Source organism: Armigeres subalbatus, chromosome 2 (assembly GCF_024139115.2).
Source record: "Armigeres subalbatus isolate Guangzhou_Male chromosome 2, GZ_Asu_2, whole genome shotgun sequence".
Classification (NCBI taxonomy): Eukaryota; Metazoa; Arthropoda; class Insecta; order Diptera; family Culicidae; genus Armigeres; species Armigeres subalbatus.
Genome location: NC_085140.1, coordinates 322613684 through 322635012, shown reverse-complemented (window position 1 = coordinate 322635012; position 21329 = coordinate 322613684). Strand labels below are relative to the sequence as shown.

General features: G+C 40.4%; 1 protein-coding gene across 3 annotated transcripts in view; it reads left to right on the top strand.

Moving 5' to 3' along the window:
* Positions 1–6386: 6386 nt before the first annotated feature.
* LOC134212680 (ELAV-like protein 4) overlaps positions 6387–21329 on the top strand; it is a 72643-nt gene continuing 57700 nt past the window's right edge. The window contains exons 1-2 of one of the 3 annotated variants that reach the window (XM_062690735.1): positions 6387–6670; positions 6781–7099. The gene's annotated coding sequence lies outside the window, so the exon portion shown is untranslated. Of the gene's footprint in view, positions 7100–21329 lie in introns of all 3 variants that reach the window. The other 2 variants (XM_062690736.1, XM_062690734.1) reach the window with 2 other exon arrangements.

Here is a 21329-nt window from a genome sequence, read left to right as displayed (position 1 = left end):
TGTTTTGTACATTTTAAGGCCCCCACAACCTGTCGGTCCCGGGGCCCCTTCCGGCTAAATCCGGCCCTGGGTATATAACAAAAATCTCGAAACAAAGGGCAGCAGAGACTATGGCCAAGGGCTTGACGACCCCATCCCATGGCCACTGCGAGTTATATGCGGCCTGCCTAGGATGTTGTGGGGTTTGACAGTGCGCTCTGTTAAACCTCTACGAAAAGCTGTCAGCACATGAACGTATATGGTGTCGTGTAGGATGCTGAAGTGGAGGCGATAGAGGTAGTGCTCCATACAACATGTATGTATATCGTCTTAAATTTAGCATCTTGTGTTGAACCATGTACGATTTTATGTTGACTGGGAAGTGACCGTGTGTCGCTTAAAGTGCTCAAGCCCAACACGAGTGCCAACCGGCACATCAGGATTAATACCAGTGAGATCCTGATTTCGATATACTAGTCACGTCAAACGACACAACCCACGCGCGCGATAGTAATGCGAAATAAACGACATGTAGAATAAACGTAAATTAACAAAATATGTCTGGCTGAATATTCTTATTTAACCTCAAACAGAGATAAAATAAGGGTTGTTGATTGATATTATCTTTCCGATTACTATCAATGTGGCCGTAAATATTACTTTATTTTCAATTTTATTCCCGGTTCTTTTTACTTCCCTTACGTTAAAGAAATGATGACGCGGGTGCCTAATCAGAAATTCAAATAAACAATCGCTCACTTTGAGGGATTGATTGTTTATTCTCGCGAAGGATGAACAATTGAACAAATTAAGAAAATGCTGCCGTCGTGCGGGTCTTCTTTTGACAAATCGGGGGCTACTTTGGACATTTCAAAACAAGAATTGTAACGTAAATTACCTTCAAATAACCATTTTTACCATTCGGGTGTCTTGTTGATAGTTGAATTCTAACTTTCTGTTTCAAATTTGGTATTTCCTTATACTGTAATACTGTTGTATAGATGTTGCATAGGTCACATCGCTTTCCATGATGAATCCCGATCTATGTTACTGATTACCCCAGCCACCCAACTAACAAAACTTTCTTCCTGTTTTCATTGTGGAGATGCAGAGGTATTCTCGGTCTCTAGTAGCAACCAGGGATTGAACTTATCATTTAGTATTCAGCCAATAACTCATTCCAGAGGCGGAATTCCGAAAAGTGTTGTATGGCGGACTTCTAGCCCTGATTCCCTTCTACAACTTTGTCTAAGGGTACATTGCTCTATGTCTAACATTAACAGCAAGAAACGCTAGGAACACTCAATATACTAAATGATAATAAGTGTTATTATCATTTAGTATATAAAATGATACTAACGTTTCCAGCGGTGAATATTAGACATAGAGTAATGTACCTTTAGACAAAGTTGTAGAGGGGAATCAGCGCTAGAAGTCCGCCATACAACACTTTTCAGAATTCCGCCTCTGGAATGAGTTATTGACTGAATACTAAATGATAATGAAATGATAAGTTCAATCCCTGGTAGCAACAATAACCACACACTAACATTCCCTCCCTTTCCCAACTGACTGTAAGGACTTGGCCGACGCCATTATTGATCAACATTTGAAAGCTTCTGAAAGGTGTACTTCGAGAATAGTTGGTAAATCCCAATCACTATTCATTTGGATCGAAGTGCAATTTGCACCAGTTCTGATCAATCACGGAGTAGCAACCATTGATATTTACAGCCAGTCTAAGCTAAGCTAATATATAACAAAATTTCGAAACAAAAACTATTGATTAACCAAGAAAATAAGATTGCTTATCACATAACTACAGGGTGTCTGCAAATTATCCGTACAACAAGACAGGTTTCTAAATATTTTTTGGAATAAATTAAAGAACCAGCATGCATTGCATGTTATTATAATAGGACTACATAAACAAAGCTGAATTTTTGTTCACATTAAAATGACCCCTGTATAGACTAACGCAAAATGAACTCCCCCAAGAAATTATGAGGTTTGAGCGGGTCGCATAATGAACGCAAAATGAACTTTTGTTCGAGTGGACGACTCGCTGAAATGTCAAAATCCATCGGGTGAGTGAATTCGATGAACCCCTGCATAAGTCTATCCTGAGTTGTGTGTGGCCCAATTCCGCCGAACGAGCTATCCGTTGGTGTGATCGCTGGTGTGCTGTCTTATTGAGCGTGTAACTCCGTTTTTGTTGCCCGACGAGGAAGGAGGCAAAGTCATGGCCTGCTATTCACTAGTCAATGTTGGCAACCGAACCGTTTTACGAATGATATTTGCATATCTGTCATCAATGCACGCTGGAAGTGGATTATCAATTTTCTAATATATTTCACCCTCACAAGTTGTACGCCTTCGATCGTGTTGGAAAAAATCACGATGGCTGCACGTTTCTATACAGATACTTTTCACACATTTTTGACTATTGTGACATGATTTCAAATGTCTCGATACTATGTTCGGTGTTTTGATGGCTGTTGATTTCAAGATAGACCATACCGAATGATAAATTCAATCCAAATCGGGTGAGTAGGAAGGCAATTCCTTTTTGTTCTGAACACCGGAAAAAAGCATTCACAAAGATTTTTTTTATACATGAAATGACGCTCAGTGTTCTCAGAATATACATCTGTTACAGCCTGCTGAGTTGTTATGCCCATATAGCTACCGATTCAGTCCATTATTGTTCGTTTTTGATTTGTAGAAGCAAACTATCAAAATCTGTACGGATAATTTGCAGACACCCTATATATGTACGAGCTTAATTTTTTTTGTTATTTATTATATTGTTTTGAGTGCTTTTTTGGCAGCTTGCTGTGCGTTCAAAAATCAATGTTGATTTTATTGTTCAAATTTTGGCGAGAGATAAATGCAAATTCATCCGAATTTCATATCATTCAACAGGAAATTTAGTCAAGATTAAGGTACAGGGGATGTCCAAAATAACTGGGATAGGCAAATTTTTAGCATAATTAGATGTGCTGTAATTATGTCAATTATTATCCGATTTAGATAATTGCTAGAAATTTAATGTAGTTTCACCATATGTTCATAAAACCGACCATGGACATTAGAGACCGGAGATATTCCGGGTTTTTCGAAGGTAGGTTCAGAACCGTGAATTTGTGGTGGGTATTAGGATAAGTAGTGGTTAAAAACAGGATAATATTAGTAACCACAAATAAAGAAGGGCTTTTTCTGATTGGAACCATATGTTGAAATTCGAAATCGGACCAGAATGAGATATGGCTATTTGTTTAGAATCGGTGCCGTTCAGGAGTTTTAAAAGGGACCAGGCCACAAATCCATTTGAATCGAGGTTTTTGACCGATCTTCCATTAAATATGATTAAATTCCAGAAGTCTTCTGATACGTCAAGAATGACCAACCAATTGGGGCCCTCCTTAGCCGTGCGGTAAGACGCACGGCTACAAAGCAAGACCATGCTGAGGGTGGCTGGGTTCGATTCCCGGTGCCGGTCTAGGTAATTTTCGGATTGCAAATTGTCTCGACTTCCCTGGCATAAAAGTATCATTGTGTTAGCCTCATGATATACGAATGCAAAAATGGTAACTTGGCTTAGAAACCTCGCAGTTAATAACTGTGGAAGTGCTTAATGAATGAACACTAAGCTGCGAGGCGACTCTGTCCCAGTGTGGGGATGTAATGCCAATAAGAAGAAGAATAAGACCAACCAATTAAAAAGACGGATCCTGGAGTCGCTGGGGTACCCCCGGGGAACCCGTAAAAGGGACATTTCAGTTTTGGCACCAAAGCTAGTCATTCGACGGTTTGTTTTTCATGTTTTTCTATCAGGAAGCGAGGTATGAGTATAAAATGGGCCATTGATGGCTTTGACCGCTTCCAGGTCCTACGGATTGTCCCCCAGGAACCTGTAGAAGGGAACACTGCAGTTTTAACGCCAAAACAGGTCATTCGACTGTTCGTTTTTCATAGTTTTCTATCAGGAAGTGAGGTTTGAACAAGAGCATTTGACGGCTTGGACCGCTTCCGGGACCTACCGACTGTCCCCGGGGAACCAGTAGAGGGGACATTTCAGTTTTGGCATCAAAGCTAGTCATTCGACAATTCGTTTTTCATGGTTCTCTATCAGGAAGTGAGGTATGAATATAAAATGGACTATTAACGGCTTTGAACCCTTTCGGGACCTACGAATTGTCCCCTTGTTTCTCAAGAACTTCTCTATTGAGCTCAAAATCATGAAGTTTGATATGTCGCAAGATGGGGTTCGGAGCTAAACGAAATGCGTCCACTTCCCTGAGGGAACCAGGTTCCCGGGAACTCTTCTGGACGTAGCCAATGTATCAAAAACATCTCAAAAACTCATCTATTGAGCATGTCTTTCAAAATCTTAAAGTTTGATATGTCGCAAGATGGGTTTCGTAACTAAACGAAGATTGTGAACTTCCCTGAGGGAACCAGGTTCCAGCTAACACTTCCGGACGTGGCCATTGTGTCAAAAATCTCTTAAGAACTAAGAATTGAGCTTATCGTTCAAAATCATGAAGTTTGACATGTCGCAAAATGGATTTCGGAGCTAATAGAAATCTGACCACTTCTCTGAGGGAAACAGGTTCTCGGAACATCCGGAACCATGTCCTGGTGATCCAATTGTATCAAAACTAACTTCTGATACTGGTCAATAATGATTGACCATGTTTGCATCAACATTCTGGGCATTTTTGCTCATTTACCAATGGTTTTAAGAGAATGCCTTAATAAATTCGACTGGATTGGCACCATGGTCAAATCAGGTGATGTACCAAAAAGTAGAGATGATGACGCTTCTTCTCTGAAAATTTCATGGCAACGGACATAAAATCAGCCCATACCAGTCATTTCAATTTTTATTTCTAGGTCAGACCGAAACGTGTTAAGGATTTTGCATTTTATTAGGATAGATGCACTATATTTCGCCACCCTGGTAAAACAAATAGAATTTTTAACCATTTAGTGCAATATTTTTCCTCTTTGTATTTAACAATCATACAAACTCAGTAAGTATCCATACGACATCTATAATAATGTTCTTATTGTAAATCATTGATTTCTGATCAAAAATGCTAGCCAAAGAGTAGTCTCGATGCCAAGCCATTCTTATGTCCGTTTGAATAACAGGGCAAAATAAACAAATGCTGGAAAACTAATCAAACCCTCAATCTTAAGGCCTATTCATAAAACTAAATTACTAATGGTAAACATGTTTATCTTAGATTAGTTAAATAAAAGCACAGAACAGCAATAGCACAGCAAATTAGGTGATTTCAATTATCGTTACTTCTTTTGATTGTTTTGAGAACTAAATGTGTATTAATTTTCGCCACCTCTGCAATAATACTTCATACATTCTAAGCTAAGCTAAGCCAAGCCAAAAAAATGTGAGCGCACAACAAGCGTTGTCTAAGCTCCGGGCACCATACGCTAGGAGAAAAGTCAAAAAAGAAAAAAGTAGAATCACGAAACAGCTAGATATGGGATGCAATTCCCCAAATAATTTAAAAAAATTCAAATGAAAATGATTTGGAGCACGAGGTTAGACTTTTGATTATCTACATTGTACATACATTTACTTGATTTTTATGGTATTTTTTTTAATCCATTCCGGAGAAGGTACTATTTTTGATGTTTATTTAATTTCTAATCTCGTGTAATAAACCATTTAGCTCGTAATTTTTAAAATTATTTTGAATTCTTGCCGTGGTAAATTTTTGTGATTTACATTTTCTCTGATAATAGCATTCATCCGGTTCTCCTAGCCCATGGATTCAATATCCGTTCGAAACATTCATTTCAAGGGAGCAACACAAGGGGTGGCGAGAATAAAAAAAGTGTGGCGAAAGCTGAATCAAAATACTTGCAACTTAAATCGCTTGTTTCTGTTAAATAGGAATAATTTATCGTCATAATTAAATCAGAAATATTAGAAAAGGATTAGTTTTATCTTATAACTCCAAAATCTACAGAATTTTTAGAATGTTTTGCATTTTGTGGCAATTTTGGAGACAAACGTGTGTTTAGGGTTGCGAAATATAGTTTCTACTCCATCTACCCTATTACTAAGAAATTTTTCAACTTATGCGCTTACTCGGTGCGCATAGATTATATTAGGTGTGAATAATTCGCGTCTGGGCTAGAAGTCCATTGACCAGTCTAACATTTCACGATGACGAGTAACTCCTTCGTCGCTTTATTTTGCATCGTCTGTCTGTCTGCCTAATCCCCCATTTGTAGCGTATCCACCTTCAACCACATGTAGAGCACGCACTCCCACTAATAAATATACCGACGACGACACCTCCAACCGGCCAAGCCGCTCCAACCCATAAGGAATCGACATGAAAATTTTCCTCAATTTTGTTTCGACGTCCGCCCAGTGAACAGCTCAGTTGCGCGCGCGTTCGGGGTTTTCGCGGTCTCTCGATTTATTTTCCTTTTGCGTTTCGTTTCGTTTTGTTCGTTTCGATTGTTTTCCAATTTTCCGTTGTTCGTCCGCTTCGCGCAGCACTTTTGTGTTCGTTACTTTTGTTTGTGCAATTTTCTTAAGGGGGGAAATTTCGCGCTGGAATTTTCCATACGTTGTGGAAGTATCAAACCGGAAGTTCGGTCCATCGGCTGACCAATTTTATTAGGCAAAAACCAGAAAATCGTGGTGGGTTATATGTTTGACATGAACCGCTAATTCGTTTCATCAGGTCAAGTTACTCGAGTTCGAGAAGGTTAAAAATAACAAAGATTTTTTTCACCTCTGTGCGTAACCAGCAAATATATAATTAATGTGCTGCACTCCAATGGAAAGTGTCTTTTTCGCACGAGTCAGTGCCCAGTGATACATTTTGAAACAAAAATCTGAGTTGCTCCGTGGTGTTATGTAAACTGAAAGTTCAACTCAACTGTCTGTAAAAGTGTGATAAAGCAGCAAAAGTTAACGCTGACGCCGAAACGAGTGAGAAATTAGTGCAAATATTATTAAAATTGAGGAAAAGAGAGCCAACGGCGCGCCGAGGCAGTTGGAATATTCTGCGGCGGCTAAAAATAGCATTATTTATAACTTTTGTTTGAGACTTGTTTATTATTGTAGGTGAGTTTTATTTTTATCGTGCATTGAAATTCCGCCGCCGCGCGGTTGAGAGAAATTTTTAGGCGGAAAATCTCCGAAAAGTGTGGCAGAAGTATGTCGAGGCAATATCGGTATAGCATTACGTTGAGTTGAATTTAAATTTATATATTCCACGTTCGACACGAGGCGGACTTTTTGGATTGCCTGTGGCGGTGTGTGACGAGAACAGCTGTTGGCATTTTGCGGCTTTGCATTGCGGCAAATTCAGTTTTTGCTATTAGAATTATAAACTGAATGTCAAGTATTTTAATGATTTTTGAAGTTAATATATTTCGTCATAAAAAATGATAAACAGTCAGAGACTGAAATATTTTAAAATAGCGCCAATCTAACAACAATGTTGAGTCATTGATTATTGTCATTGGTGTCATTATTGAGCATCTTGGAGTAGTATTTTGACCAAAAGTTTACCTTTCTCATCTTGAAGAGATAATTAACAACTCCTGGAGATAGTCGTCGCATTGTAAAGTGTGTGGAAGTACAGTCAATATGAGTGAAGAAGCTCGGATAGACTGAATAAGTAGAGATGCAAAAGCACATTACGCGATATTTCCTTACAAATCAGCCTCATATCATCATCGACATCGATTTAGCATTTTTGTGGTTCAAGATTTGAAAGCAAATAATTCCAAATTGTTGAAGGCATAATTCCAACCTGTTGAAAATGATCTCATCTACATTTCCTGAACCGTATTTTCGCACACAACCTTACTTTTTTTAGAAATCTTACTGAGTGTGAATTACATTTTTCGCATTGTGAGAAGAATGCGCTTGAAGATATTATTACCGACAGTGAAATTTGGAAACATCAGTAAAAATACATATAGTTCGATTTTCATTTACCATTCTAAATGTTTACTCAAATATTAATTTATTTAGATTAAAAATAAGAAACTTGTTGCCTTATACCAGGTAAAAATCTACTCTTTAAAAAGGAATCACATCCAACCATGCCTTATTCCGGGAAAACGTCTACTTCCAAAGAATGAATCACGCCTACCATTGCCTTATTCCGGTCCATTTGATTAGTTGTTCAAGATGTATTGTTTTACATTTTCAGGCCGTTACACAAGCCGTAAACCCGATCTTCAGTAGCCTTGCGAGCAAAGGAATAGGGTTGCCTATCCGGTGATGCCAAGTTCGATTCTCGGTTCGGTCTAGGATGTTTTCGGGTTGGAAACTTTCTCGACACCCTGGGCATAGTGCATCCGTAGTACTTGCCACTCAACTCATGCAATGGCGGGCATAGAAAAGCTTTCAATTAATAACTGAGGAAAAGCTAATAGCATACTAAGTTGAAAAGCCAATCCAGGCCAAGTTGCAGTAGAAATGTAGAGCCATTAAAGAGGAAGAAGAATCCGAGGAAACACCCAGTTCAAAGTAGAAATCACATTTACGCTAGTCTTAATCCGGGCAAACATCTACTTACGAAGAAAGAATCAAATCTACCTTGGCTTTACTCCGAACAAACGCCTACTTCCAAAGTAGGAATCACATTTACCATAGCCTTATTTCGGGTGAACGTCTACTTTTAAAGAAGGATCCATATTTATCGTTGCTTTCATCGAGGCAATCGTCTGCTTGAAAATTAGAAACCACATTTCTTGTTCTCTTATTCCAGGCAAACATTTGCTTTAAAAAAAATAATCACCTTTAACCTTACCTTATTACGGGAAAATGTCTACTTCCAATAAATGAATCATGTCTACCATTGCCTTATTCCGATTCATTTGTTCGAAAGATGTATCCAGCTTTTTACTCGATGATGCCATAATGCTTTGAATCATCCCTCTTGACAAATGGTCATTTTTTTTACATGTTTTACAGATGGATCCTAGCAATCTGTGAAGCTCAATTTTTCTATGAAAACAAACTGTCATAATTTTTCGGAGTAGCAACCATTGATACGGAGTAGTAACCATTGATACGGAGTAGCAACCATTGATATGTACAGTCAGTCTAAGCTAAGCTAAGCTAAGAAAACAAACTGTCATAATTTTTTTACTCATCATATTAAAACTATTTTTTAGGTTTTATCCGTTTTTGTTTTTGCTTTTGAACTTAAAATCGCATTTGGATTTTTTCGTTTTTCAACTCTTCGTACTCATATTCCAAACACTCAATACATGGATATTTATTTGAAGTATTCCGTTTTTATTGCGTAAATAAATGAATTTTTTTGGGCAAGCGTACAAATCAAGGACATCAGAGTTGACCAATAATGAGATACCTAATGTTGGAAATTTGGATTTTAGTGCATTTAAGGTGGTGTTCGGAATTTGAATCAAAGTGTTCGGAATTTGAGAAAAAAATTACTACATAGGCGTGTTCGGCATTCGAGACAAAGTTTGGTAGAATAAAAGCATTTAGTATTGATAGTTATTATCAATAAAATATGATTATCAAGCGCTTATGTGAAAGTTTTATGGAAACCCGATGGAAACAATTGATGTATTAAAATATGTTTATTCATGTACCATGAAGACCTCCAAGGGGCTAAAACCAACGAAAGCAACGTCCATTTGCTAGAACTTCACTAAAGCAAAACGTTTCTCCTGAGTTTACGATTTGGTACGGGTGAGTTTGACAAAAAAGTGTCTTTTTTGTTGGTTTTCGAGACTATGACAAAAGAACGAAAATGCCTTCCTTAACCCTAACACGATTTTTGTCTTTCACATAGGGTAATTCGCCAAATGTTGAACGGCTAATTTCTTCGCCTATTGTTGAACGCACGTGCATTTCTTATGGGAGTTCAACAATAGGCGACAAAATTAGCCGTTCAACATTTGGCGGTTTTCCCTATCTAATAGAAATCTGAAAGTAAAATCAATGTTATTTCCCACCTATGGTCACAAGAATGCTCCAGTGAGTCATACGTCCACTAGACTTTTTACTTAACAATCTCTTGTTTTGGCAAGGTAATAAAATAGCTGTTTTCAACGGTCAAGTTTCGTATCCATTTTCTTCCTTCATTTTTGATTGGGATCAGGAAGAGAAATTAAAATTGTTTCATACTTAGGATTAAACGCATACTTTTCTCTGCTGTTTGGCATGTCTTTCTACGATGACAACGCCAAATATCAGATTTTTGTTTCAGTGTATTGAAGATTTTCAGGTTTGCGCTATAACTATGACTAAAGAGGCTGCACTCATAACAAAAAGATGAAGTGTCAAAATTGAAACGCATTTGCTTTCAAATCGGTTGTTCCAATCAAGCACAAGGTTGTTAATGGTAGGAGTATTGCGTCTCTTTGTTTTTAATCCAGGCTCGTTAACTTTGACAAATGCGGAAGAACTTGACGGAATCCGCAAAATGAAAAATTTGGAAAAGATCCTCAATATGTCCTAATGCTGGTAGCTTAACAGAAAACAGTGTTTTAAACGTACTTTCAACATCTTTTCGAATCAAAACAAATTGTATAGGCCAGATTGGGATTCAGCCAGGGTTTGCAGAAATCGCTTTCAATAGATAGGAAACAAACAACGATAAAAAAATGCAAAAACTGTTCCGAATCATAACAAGCCATGATAACAATTTATCAAACTTTTATACAAGTCCGAAAAAAAAAATCGGATAGGCCTCCTCCACAGAAAAGTGATGATTTTGCTTTTTTGTTCGAAGAGGACTTGCAAGCATTCGGAGTATTCGAGAGATGGGTGCTTGGGACTATCTTTGATGGTGTGCAAGAAGACGGTGTGTGGCGGCGAAGAAACACGAGCTCGCTCAGCTCTACGGCGGACCCAGACTGGGTTACCCAGTATTTAGAAGGTACTGGAAGCCGGAAGGGTACGATGGGCAGGGCATGTTGCAAGAATGCCGGATAGCAAGCCGTGCAAAGATGGTGTTCGCTTCAGATCCGGCAGGTACGAGACGGCGTGGAGCTCAGCGAGCGAGGTGGGCAGACCAGGTGCAAAACGACTTGGCGAGCGTGGGGCGCATTCGAGGATGGAGAAATGCGGCATCGAACCGTGTATTGTGGCGTCAAATTGTTGATTCAGTGTTATCTGTTTAGATTTAAACTAAATGAATAAAAATGAATGTACCTCTAGATGTGCCATTATTATTATTATTATAGAGTTTTGGCACTTCCTCAGCAAAAATGCTGGGAATTTTCACCTACCCCGGGCAATCTGAATGCCAAAGGGGATTAGGCTCTGTGGATCTCATTCGCCGGATGACTTAAAAATCCTATAATAAACGTTTGCACCGGATGTATTAGTTGTGGTGGTTCAGGAACCTTCTTATGATGCTACAAGTTCCAAGAACCACAGTTTTTTTTTGATGCTATGGAGGTTATGAGATTGTTCCAACTCTCCTGAAGATCTCAGAAGAGATTTCTGGACGATTTCGGTTGTTGAGATAACAACCGGAATTATACGCATGTCCATTATGGTCTAGCCGTGCACCAATGTCCATGAGGGTTACCCGCTGCACCCTTTTGTCGTAGACCACAATATCGGGCTGATTAGCACGAATGAGGACTTCCGTTATGATCTCGCGATCCCAGTACAGCTTCACGAAACTATTTTCCAGAACCGGGACAGGCACATATTTGTAGTTGGCGACAAATTGGTTGATCATGTTGTGCTTTAAAGCAAGCTGTTGGTGCACAATCTTGGTTACTTCGTAATGGAGTAATTCTCGCTAAAACCGGGCCACTATTTACACGAGGTTCTTAAAAATGCCTAAATTTATATTCTTTCGAAAGCTTTCGGCGAGTATATTAAGGATCCGAGTTAAATTCTTCAGAAAGATGAACCCCTCGTTAGTTTTACACGAAATCATTTTAATGGACCCCTCGATTTTTGTCAATTCTTGACTCACCAAAACTCTCATAACTTCAACATTTCTCAACCGATCGTAGAGATCAGCATATCGTTGGAAAAAGGAAGAGTGTGTCCTCAATTTGCAACAGTAAAAATAGAAGCAGCCATATTGAATTTGGCCGCCATCTTGGAATTCTTTTTAAAAACTATTTTTCCGCCAGGTTCGCAACCACCGATTTTGAATATTAATACAACGATGAAAAGCTTAGCTTATATTGTGCATTGTGTTCAAAAATCTCAGGTGTATGTTTTTTTTCTATCAAAAGTTATATACTATTTACCAATACCAAACTTCTTGAATTGTTTAATACAATAACTTGAAAACGGCTCCGTTATGCTCAAAACTTTTGAGCCCTTCAAATAAAATACTGTTGTAGATATGCTTTTCATTTTTGAAACACATTTGGCTTAAAATAGTGTATGAAATCAAGGAACTGACGTCGTAGTACCATATTAACCATAAAAAAATGTTCTTTGGTTAGATGGCCCTTCAAAAAATAATTTGGTAAATCGGTGGTTGCGTAAATATACAATAGTTTTCAAAAAGAAATCCAAGATGGCGGCCAAATTTAATATGGCTGCTTCTATTCTTACTATTGCAAATTGAAGATACACTCTTCCTCTTTTTACAACGATATGCTGAATCAGCATTGCTGATCTCTACAATCGGTTGAGAAATGTTAGAGTTATGATAGTTTTGGTGAGTCAAGAATTGACAAAAATCGAGGGGTCCATTAAAATGATTTCGTGTATAACTAACGAGTGGTTCTTCTTTCTGAAGAATTTAACTCGGATCCTTAATATACTCGCCGGAAGCTTTCAAAAGAATATAAATTTAGGCATTTTTAAGAACCTCGTGCAAATAGTGGCTCGGTTTCAGCGAGAATTACTCAATGGCGACCGAGATAGGCTGAATCAGCTAAGGCTGAACATCCGGACACGATATGCTCGATCGTCTCTCCTACTGAATTGCACTTCCTGCAGCGGTTCTCCACGTTTTCATGCAATATATAGTGCCGAGAGTTCTTCGTCGCAATTAGCCGGTCCTGGATGGCTACCATGAATTCTTCTGTTTCTGAGAAGAGTTCACCCCGCACCAGCCACGTATTCGATCTGCAAACAGACACCTGGGGAGGCGAACCCAGGTAGTGTGGGGATGGGATCACCACTCCCGACCCACTAAAACCAACTCCTTTCTCTCCAGTCATTCCCCCGGCCCGCAATTAAGCAATACTTCGGGGGATGACTATTGGGCATTGCGCCCCCTCCATGACGTACACAAGTGCACGTATGCGACTCAACTCTTTGACACTCCCCATGCAACACATTTGCACAAGACATACTGGCACCACATGTGCCCCAACACTCACCTGGCTATGCCGCTTGAATGACTGCAAGGAGAAGACCAGGTACCCTGCAGGGGGTACCCCCATGCCGTCATCACACAACGTAGACAGTCCTCATTCAGTGTGGTGCTCACCTCGTCCTGCAACAGAATGGCACCACTTGTCTACCAAGCCGGAGGCGACCCTAGGTTGGTGGCTCCTATGCCGCTCCTACCTCAGCTACGAGGCAGACCCTTTCATGTCTCCTATTTCTGAGGTGCCGCAGAAGCATCAACCCCCCGACACCCCTGCCAGTCATAGCGAGACTTTCGTGTCCCCTACTTCTGAGGTGCCGCAGAGGTATCTGCCCCCCGACACTCCTGCCAGGCCTAGCGAGACTTCACTCATTCCGTCCCTGACAGCCGGATCACACTACTGCCTAAGCAGCCACTCTGACCATACGTACCATGCGAGTCTGACTTGTGTGCTCGCTCATATATTCAGTCCCGATCGCTTGCACCACTTGTGCACCACTCTCTTTGACATTCAGTCACTCACTCAGTGGGGGTTGTAATACCCCCATCTCCCATTTTTATCCACTCTGTGCACCTCCTGTGCATCGTTTGGGCGTGGAACACCCTGCACGTCACGCGTGCCTAACACTCCCCTACCCGGGCTTGGATACGGCCAATAGGTCTGAAGGACGGGTACTTTGCTGGCAGCACCCACCTATTGACATTTCGAAGTTAACCCCACCACCTCCTAGGCAGAACCCCCTGACTCGCAGACAGCTGGGGAGGGGTCGTCAAGCCCTTGGACATGGTCCCTGCTGCCCCCAACAACTGCTGGATCTGGGAAACACATAGTGTTTGTATATCGGTGACGCCTTTTCCTCCTACTGTATGTGGCAGAGTGACTCTCGCAATGAACGATTTTGGATGGCGCATGCGATGTTTAGTGAACGCCACTCGTACTGCTCGTTCTAACGCCTCCAAGTCAGTCTTGGTCCACCTAACCACCCCGAATCTGTATGTCAACAAGGGCACAGCAAACGTGTTTATCGCCTTCACCTTGTTGCCGGCCGACAAAAGGCTCTTCAAAAATACCGTTGACACGATGCAAGAACTTTTCCTGCAGCTCTTTCTTGATCGTCATATGGCGAATTCCTTTCAGTTGCAGGAAACCTAGGAACTTGTACGCTTCGCCTTCAACCATGTTTCGAATCTCCTCCTGTTCGTTGACGCGGAAACTGTCGGCATCCACCAGGTGACCCCGGTGTAGATGTATGGATCGACATTTATCGATACCAAACTCCATCCGGATGTCGTTGCTGAATACCGTTACAAGCTGCAGAAATTGGTGCAGCTTCTCCACAGATTCCGCAAACAGCTTCAAGTCGTCCATAAAGAAGGTGTGGGTGAAGTTTGTACTCCTTTCCCCACTCTTCAAATGCTAAGCATAGTTGTGTTGGTTGAGTGTTCTGCTAAGAGGGTTCACGGCAAGGCAAAACCATAGAGGACTAAAGGTATTCCTTTGGAATATGCCCCACCTGATGCTGAGAGTCCTGGACCGTAACACCTTTTCTCTATCGGTAATGTGTAGGGATGTGCTTCACATCCCCATAGCGTGCTGCAGTAGCCTGATGACGTTACCGTCTATCTTATACAACTGCAGTACCTTAAGAAGGTACGAGTGAGGTACTGAGTCGTATGTCTTTTTATAGTCGATATACGCCATGCTCAGGTTTCTTTGTTTGTGGGTGGCCTGCCCAACAACGTCTGCATCAATGATGACCTGATCCTTGCAGCCTCGTGTGTTGCGTCGATTTTGTTCCTCGGTCATCAGGTTGTTGACGTCGCAATGGTTCTGCATCCTCCTCGCTATTACCGATGACAGCACTTAGTACAGACTCGAAAGGCACGTTATTGGTCTGTACTTGGCTGGGTTCAAAGTGCTCCGATCCTTCGGCAGAAGATAACCTGAGCAACATACTTGTTATAGAGGAGTTTCTTTGACTCATATACAACCAAATTGATTCGTATAAGAGTTGCTGCAACAAAATCTGCCAGAACGGTGCTACTAGGGAAGTGACACCCCTAGTGATGAATTCTGGTAGCTGCCCGGGGTCATCTAGTACCGTGTTGAAGCATTCCACCATCCGCCCGTGGACCGTTGGGAGTTTTTTATACCAGAAATTATGCACAAAATCGGGTCCTGGTGCAGCCCAATTTCTGGTATACCGAGTAGCCTCACGTATGTCTTGGGCGGTCACGTTGATAGCACCACAATATTGCTCTTCTTCTGCCATCAACACCCCATCGCCGTTGTGTATGACGGGGCTCTCCCATAGATTGGACCAAAACTGCGTGACTTCTCCAATCTCCGGAAGGCCCTCGCCAAAGTCGGCTTTGTCGTTTCGGATGTGGTTGTAGAACTCCCTTTCGTTGATGTTGAACATTCGATTTTGCTCTTTCCTCTTCGAGCATTCTCCATAACGACGCAGTCGTTTAGCAAGAGCACTCAACCGCTATACATGGGCGCCGAGGATCTCAGTTATGTTCGCCTCGGTGAGATCACGGAGTTCTGTGGGTTTCACAATTTCAGCAACATCCGAACTAGCCTGGTTGATCGATTCCCCTGCTTGTACTGTTAATCGACCAACCTTTGATCGCAGTGTGGCGATGCGGGTCTCCAGACGTCGCATCCACGCGGGTTTTCGTGCTTTGGGGCGTGCGCGTCCATCACTCTCACCTTGTGGGCGCGTTCGCAATCCCAATGTTCTTACAACAGCCACTACAGCCGAATACACGAAAAATTGCAGTTCCTCAAGGTTCTCCACGGTTTCCAAGTACCGTCAACTGGGGGGAAGATGATCATTGAGGTAAAGATGATCATTTGATGTGTCAGTCAAAAACGCCAAATTTTTTTATGAAACGGTAGTCAACAATATTCTCCGTTCAAGTAATGTTACCGCTAGGTAGAAATCCGAGTTTTTCGATTATAATCATGAAAATGTGTTTTGTGGAAGAAAGCGAGAGATAGTCATAAATGACGCTATTTTCGTTTCAAATATTGACTTCTTAGACTTCTTTACGTAGTAAATTCAACATTCATACAAATAACCTAGTGTATTTTGACTACTAGGTCATAATGGTTTTAGTAGAGCTGTCTTGATCAACTTCACCCCAAACCAGATTATTAAAAAAATGTGTGATAATTTAATTTATTTTAATAAATGCGAACGCATTTCAGAAAACTAAAGTTGTTGATTATTGCAACGTATAGCAGTACATGTTTTGAAAATATTTGTTTCGATTTAAAATGTAAACATACATTGTTATTGCATGTTTTGTCTTAAAAATGATCATCTTCCCCCCAGTTGACGGTACTGTGGCAAAATATCCTGGTTAAGGATACTTACTGTACTCATCAACCGATAGGAGTACTGCAACTTGGGTATCCGGTGTCGGGAAATGGGGTCTGTCCCACGGAATTGTGTAACTGCTGTGCCCATATGATTTGGCTAGTTCGTCCTTCAATTGCTGTGTTGTTGCAATTCCACTGTTGGTCCTGGAGCGGCGGGTGTAATCGAATCGCGACGGTTACTTGCGATTGATGCATCCAACCCAACAGAACTCCTTATTATTATTATCATTATTATTATTAATTATTTTATTATTATGGTTTTATAAGGTTTACCTCTACATGTGCTCAGGAGCCATGAGTTTGTGAATGATATTGTCCGACTTCTCATCTTCCCTCTCTTACTGGCGGTGAAATGCCACCATACAGCAAAAACTATTATCTTCATGTTGCAAGTCGCCTGGATGCTATGAATGCCTTTTTTCTATGGTTCCTTTAGAAATTGGTACTCCGGCGTCGAACTGCAACTAATGAGGAGCGCTTCGCTCCTGATTCGATAAGCTTCCGCAACATGTATCATACGAACAAGTTTATTTTTCATAGTACCTACTCCTATGTTTCTGCCTCCACAAGCCAAAGAGTAAAATAAAACAGCTCCGTCCAACCTCATCTACCAAACGTTAGCCACCGCCCTTGTCCGATGGAGCAATTGTTCATTTTTGCAATCCAGTCATCCGATTCACAATGCATGTGGTGGCTCACATATGCACGGAGATAGGACGAACGAAAGGGACTCACAAAAACAGCTTGCATCATGAATGCATGATGCGATGCTGCTGCTGCTCGTTCTGACATGTACGGGAATCCTTCCCAGCTTCCTAATTAAATTTAAAACTCCGAAATTGCACTGGAAATTGCAATTGGAGCGTGAAAAACTGACCGAGTTGCGGCGACCATCATCGAGCCAGAAACGTTCAATTCGAAGCAACCGAATAATTGTTGTTTGAGCTATAGAATAATACAGAGAAAAAAATAGAATAGTTGGGTCCGATTTCGAGGTAAAGGTAACACATGTTCACAAGGTCTGTCGAAAATTGTTCAATTTGTTAACTTGAGTTGGCTGTCATTGTATGTCCCGTTCCATTTGACTCATTCGGGAGTTTTCTAAAGCCGATTAGTGGTTCGTCGAACTTCATTCGAATGGTGCCGATGACGGCATGTTTTCATAAAATGCAAGGTCTTCTAGTTTTGGATAGAGAAGCAATGACTATATTTATAATTGTTTTACATATATCTGCTGAGCTAAAATTGGTATGATATTAAGGATGTTTAAACAATTTGATCAAAAATATCTTCTAGAAATTTAATGCTAGTTTTTTTCTTCACATCTGATGGAGTTTGGATGTCTGTAAATAAACATATGTATAACAATATTTTGCTTATCTTTATCATTCGCTAGACTTTGACCAATTAAATTATTATCACTATCTATGATTTAGGATGGTCGTCTGAGAACAACTGATTTTTTCAGGTAAATCTATGTACATATTTAGTTGGTTTATTTGGATACAACCGCAGATATAAATTTAGTTATGCTTGCGCCAATATAAGCAGCTTTTTATTCCTTGCGATTCTCACATGAATGAATAATCCTTATATCTTTTATCGTCCTCCTAAGCTGCTTCCCATTGGCAACCACCCATAATGGCAAAACTTGCATCTCAATTTTAAATCACAAAAATAAATAACTCGCTCCGGACTTCCACTCGAACATTCATCTTCCACGAGAGAAAAAAAAATAGAAAATCAGTATTCTGTTCTCCCAGCAGCCAGCGCAGCGTCCGTGTGGCTGTGTCACCTCCGTACATTTTGTGCTCATTTTCCGGACTAATGGTGACACAACAGTTTGGGAAAACGAAATTGCTACTTGTGCCACCACCACTGCAAGCGGCCGTTTCTACTTTGGTGCAACTCAACTAGTTTGTTGGTGTTTTTTTTCCTGCTTCATCACATCGTAGCTCGGCAAAACTCCCAGAATGAACATAATCCCGATTTATGGCTGTTGTCGGTTGTCGGAGAAGCTCATCTTTCGGGATTGCTCGCTCGAGCCAGTAGCCCAAACTGGGTCCGGTCCGGTTTAACCTAGTGGGGTTTGATGAATAAACGGTCTAAAGTTGGACGATGAGTTAGATGCGATGACGGTCCCGAGAAAGTTTAATCAGCGAAGCTTTGCGCACTTCTAAGATCTGTATGTTAGGGATGAAAAACAAAAGCTCGGAGGTACGGACAATTCAAATGACGACCCTAGTTTATGTTTCTCATCAGAGGACGACGATACACAACAACTGATTTGACAAATTTTCGTTTGTTGCACTCCATTCAACTTTAATTTCAGATCAACTTTGTTTGAAGTTTTACGAAGAGTATTTTAGGTTGCTAAATAAGCGAGCACCGAAATTGAATCAAATCAATCAACGTTTTAGACAAGTTGTTGCTTTGGTTTGTTCAGTATGAAGCTACATAGTGTTGGGGGGCAAGTTTTCCATTTAGGCATGCAGAAAATACATTTCAAAAACTTTTTTCATAGTTGTCAAGATTCTCAATTGGTGTTGCATGTCTAACTTGTACAGTGTACATGATTCAATGTCAGCTGAATGTAGGTTTGTACCTTTTAAGAACCATGAGTATACCATGCATGTACTTTTCGTCATTTCTGTTTGCACACTTTAACTAGTGCGCAAATTCAAAGGGTTTTTGTCAAGGACAATAGCTGCACTCTCCATTGCCATATCTTCTTCTATGGCTCTACATTTCAACTGAAACATGATTTGCTTTCCAATATAGTATTTTATTATCATTTTCTCAGTTATTAATTGAAAGCTTTCTAAGCTCGGCATTGTATTAGTATGTAGGGGAGATCGGGGCTAGTTGGCCGAAGGGGCAGGTTGGCCCTGGGGCTGGTTGGATAGTGACGTGATGATCACTGTACCAAGACAGGCTAACAGTGATCACCACGTCACTATCCAAGTCGTTCCTGGGTGGACGTTAGGCAGAATAACAGCGATTTCAACAATGCTTGTTCTCTCATATGGCCCTCTTCTAATCTTCAGTTTCTATTCATTTCACACTTGCCGCTCGCTTGCGGTGTCAATCGAATCTGTATCTTCATTACTTTCATCTACTCCCTTTCGCTTTGAGTAGTATAATTATCACCGAAAAAAGCCAATAAATTAATTTCGATAAAGTCACGCGGTGATCAAAGCTTTCCTAATTTTTGAATATTAAATAGATAAAAAGCTGGATCTGAAGAATTTTCTAGTTTATATTTATTTTGAGTGTTGCACTTTAGTTAGCATTTTGCACTAACATATCAAGTTATGTTATTTGTGAGAAGTGATCAATATCATGTGCCATTAGTTTGTTCTCATCCATAGCATATCTTGATATTTAAATGATATTCCGTTCTAAATTTTTGATTTTGTTGCCTGTTGTTTTATATTTGCACCCATAACGATTAACTAAGGGACGGAGCTAACGGGCTTACTTCATTAGATAGAAGAAAGATCCTTTCCCGCGGGCACGGGTCTTTTTGATCGAGATTCCGCCGAGTGCGGTTCCAATGCATCGGAAAACTGTTTCAGCACCGTCATCGGTGGTGGTCGTCGGTGTTGATGAAAATTCATTTTGCCGTTTGCGTAGGTAGCTCGCCGAACTTCACCTCAACGATGGTGTCTGCTGCAGTCTAGCGGTAAATCACCGTGTGGTAGGGTAAGGGAGGTATTTTGGACCACCAGTTAGACGGCTCATATTTTGGACCACTGAGTGCAAATTCCTCTTGGTGGTCCAAAATAAGAGCCCCCGTAAGGGTGGTCCAAAATACATCCTTCACCCTATATAAATTTGTATATAGAAGTGGTGCTGAAAAGGAATGATTTATTTCCAATAATGCCCCTTTTTAGTCACTAACCGCATTGAAATGAGTCAGATTTTCGCGAGAAATGTTTTGATTTTTTCGTGGAAAAAAATATTTAGGTTCATTATGTTAAAATTTTTGTTGTTGTTAATTGCTAATATTGATTTATTTATGAAATTTTCGTATTTTTTCTGTGAAACATTTTGATTTCTTTATGAAAAAATCTTTTTTTATAATTGCAATTTTTGCTTTTGTTTTTGCTAATTTGTTTTTGTTTTGTGGAAAATTCTTTATTGTTTATGGAAATTTTGTATTATTTGTGGAAATTTTATATTTATTTGTTGCTCATACCCTGATTTCTTTATTGGCAATTGTGGGGTTTGAGTAAAATGCCTTCAGCGTGTGTTAATAGTTTCACACATCAGCGTGTCAATCGGCGAGCAGCAAGCCATGACTTTGCCTCTTTCAGTCAGACCTCCGCGGCGTGCACACGCATCCACGGGGAGTCGCTGTCATAACTTCGTTCCGGCCATTTAGGGCCCCACATTTTGGCGATCCTGCCAGTCTATTTTTTTGGATCCTGTCGATGATTTCGTGAGGTGAGTTGAATTCAAGTGGTTAAATTGTGACGAGTGATATATTTTAGTTTGCAAAACCACAAGGTGCGTCTCGAAGGTGCGTCGGAAAACCGTCGAGTTGTTTCAATACATGAATCAGGTAGTAAAATAGAACTGAACAATTATCGTCCAATATCTGTCCTATT